This window comes from Pristis pectinata, unplaced genomic scaffold (assembly GCF_009764475.1).
Source record: "Pristis pectinata isolate sPriPec2 unplaced genomic scaffold, sPriPec2.1.pri scaffold_194_arrow_ctg1, whole genome shotgun sequence".
Lineage (NCBI taxonomy): Eukaryota > Metazoa > Chordata > Chondrichthyes > Rhinopristiformes > Pristidae > Pristis > Pristis pectinata.
In genome coordinates, this window is record NW_026262523.1 from 20,792 (window position 1) to 24,225 (window position 3,434).

Below are 3,434 nucleotides of genomic sequence, written 5' to 3' on the forward strand. Positions count from 1 at the left end.
TGCAAAGTAAGTGAAGAAATAGGGAGGGAATGTCTTTGTGGGAGAGGTGAACAGATATAGAGCACTTGAGAGCTTTAAACAGACCAGGCCATTCAGCATTTTCTGATTACGCTGCCTTTCACCAAGATCTTGTTGATTTTCTTGTTCAAAACGAATGCCCTGAATTTTCACTTGGTCATTTATTCCTTCAAGTTACAGATGTGGAGGGAATATCATAATATTAATATCATAGACTGTGCAATTTCCAGCAAATGAACTGGAAGGGATTCACTGTGCACTGACTGAAGATATTTCATCTCCTTTCGGTTCTGAATGGTAACCCTGTGAAAAATGGAAAAAAAAACAAAATTGAGGGAGCTAGAGACAACCAGACAAGGAGTCAAAGACTTGAAAGCTGAAAAAGCGGCAGTTGCAGGCACATCTGGTGTGCAAACAAATTGTCTGTTTGCACACCAGATGTGCCGAAGCGGAAGATCTGCGAGTTCCCAGGTGGGGAATTGAGCAGGAACAGATCTTTCGAACCAACTCCTGCGACATATTTTAAATTCACCACGCGACCTCGTGGCGCAACGGCAGCGCGTCTGACTCCAGGTCAGAAGGTTGCGTGTTCGAATCACGTCGGAGTCATGAGCCCCTTCTTGTTGTATCACAACGTCTGTGGCGAGGCTATTTCCCAATTCAGAACAATTACCCTTTGATGTGAACATCTCAATAGCACAGCCTCGATTGGTAACTGTCAGGAACATGTTTCTTTTTTGTCATCAGGACTTCCACTGCGTACGGTTTCATTCCTTAAGAAGTACAGGTCCTTGGATAAGAAGGGAGTGGAGGGATGCGACACTAACATGGCATAGAGTAGCTAAGTAGATCAGTAGCACAGTCAGTATGGACAATAGGGCCGAAAGGACGTGTCTGTGTTTTACATTTCCGTGACTCTGATTCTGATCTTGTGTTCTATCCTCCGCTGCCCTTCACTCTGATTATTTATCACCTCCTCGTCCCCTGCACCATTAGTTTTGAACACAAGTTTCGCTGCAAAATGCAGCGGTGCGGAATGTGCACTGAATTCTGAGATTATCCTAGGCGGCTGCTCAGCAGGCTGCGGAACTAAATTCAACGTTGTGATAACTGCTGTTGTTCAGGAACAAAGGAAGTTACTAGATTAGTTATTCACGGTTCTGCGTTTGAGTTTGCTTCCCCCCGTAGCTCCCACGCAGCCAGTCCTCTGTCGAACGATGTGTCTCCAGCTCTCACCGTCTGACTGCCTTTCTGTCTAATTCTTCCGATCTCGGGAATCGGGGGAAGACTCCTCCTCATTATACAACAGCCCAACTAACCATCATTCAAGAATGTATTGACGCAAATAACTACTTTGTTGACATTCTGTCACCATCCCGTGTCCACACCCTGTCGCTGTCCCTCAGGATGTCAATACACACGCTCCCTCCACACGTAGCCTGTCACCGTGATGCTGTTTCACTCAGCTGAATTTCCAGTGGCTGCGATAACCTGTGGTCACTGACACGTTGGGAGATTTGCTACAGGACAAAAGTGAGGTTGTTTCAGTGAAGAATGTCCAAGCCCGCCAGCGAACAGACGCAGGGCACAGTAGGTGACAGTCAGCAATTACGACTTGGCTTTGAACATTATTACTGCACGCTTCCGCAGTACAACCGTTATCATCTTCGGTTTACGTGAGAAAAGTCCCCACCTCCATCTCAAGGAGACATGGAATTTTGGAACATGTCCCTGATGGCTCCCCAGGGCTAGTTTTTCATCAGTAAGGGGCGTCTTTCGGCTGTTCGCGCAATTGTCCACAGCAACTGTCTTGAACTGCTATTGCAATAGTCCGGGATTGTCTTGCAGTCTGAAAATATCCAACCCCCATGTGTAGGCTCATCCAGCGACAACAATTGATAACAGGGATACAGTACCTCTCCTATTTCACAGTGAACACCGTCTCTTCCATCCGTCAGCTCTCTGTTTGTCGGTCAGTCCGTCCATCTACCTGCCTGTCTGTCTGTCTGTCTGTCTGTCTGTCTCTGATATATCTGCCAATTTACTAATTAGTTACGGAAATAATTGGAGGGTTCCCAGACTCCTGTTTACTTGGCGTTTCGGGAGAAGTGACAAACCACTGAAACTTAGTCTCTGATAAGCTACCATGAGGGGTGAGATATTGAGTGAATCCCAGCTGATGCATTGTATCAACCCGGTTTTCCCCTTCCACCGGCCGACGTTCGATAAACTCAACAGTGAATCGGAGGGCGTCTAGCAGCTGATGGGTGGGATTGTATTTCGGAGCAATAATTCCACCCAGTCCGATATCAGCTACAGCATTCTCGGTTTAAACCAGGGCTCGACATTTCTATCAGTAGGAGACTCTGGGATCGGAGGGCACTGGCTCAAAACACAGGAACGGCCCTTTAAACCGAGATGATGTGGTAATTCTTCAGCCAGACTGTGGTGCAACGCGTTGGAATTTGCCCAATTCGTTATCTCAGAGGCCAAATACTTAAGACAGAGGTTCATAGGCTTTTGACAGGCAAGAAGATTGATTTAGGATTCAGTGGAGAAGGTGGGAGGATGTTGTTTAAAAAATAACCGTAATTATCGAATAACAGAGAATACTCGATCGGTCGAATTATGCTCGGAAATATTTTGGAATTATGCCACCCGTGTGCGACTCATGTGGAAATAAAAGGATCCCAGATGTTTCCGGTCTTCATCTAATCAATGAACGTACTCCCAAGTGGAGAGTCTCCTGCTCGATGCGATCTTTCGGCGATGCCTTTGAACAGAACACCCTCTCTGTAGGACACCTCGTACCGCGTGACCAGGCGAAACACCAGCAAGTATCTTTACCCATTCAGATGAAAATGTTCGTTGCTCCGACACATCGGAACATGGAAGTGACAACGGTCCATTGGCTCAGGAAATGTTTATAGTTTCTGTTTACAGTGCAGTGTGTGGCGGACTGAAGGACTGATTCCCCCTTTCCAGGCGAGAGAGGAGACGAGAAGAAAAATGAGATGGATGTGGAGACTCAGGTTAGCAATGCAGCAGCTGTAATTGATAACATGGCTCTGTGGCGCAATGGATAGCGTGTTGGACTTCTACTGCTGCATTGGAAAGAAATTCAAAGGCTGTGGGTCGAGTCCCACCACAGTCGGTATTTGTTCCACCGAATCAGTCTTGCTGCAAGCAGAACCCGAGCCTTGACAGGATATGACCGATGACAGCGCCTGGTTTGGGACACACGGCAGCTGAAGCGTGAGCTGCCTCGTGGTTTCGGAACATCAGTTTGGGGGATGTTTCTGCAATCTACTGTTTGTATTTCGAACGTTCCCTGAAATTCAGAGGATTTTGACTCAAGAGGGAAATTTACCGGAGAGCAAGTTCGGAACGTTTATCGAAACAGTCACGAGCAGTCT

At 46.9% G+C, this 3,434-nt stretch overlaps 1 non-coding gene across 1 annotated transcript; it reads left to right on the top strand.

Moving 5' to 3' along the window:
- Positions 1–555: 555 nt before the first annotated feature.
- On the top strand, positions 556–627 carry trnaw-cca (transfer RNA tryptophan (anticodon CCA)). The gene has a single exon. It is a non-coding gene; the product is annotated as a tRNA-Trp (tRNA).
- Positions 628–3,434: the final 2,807 nt, after the last annotated feature.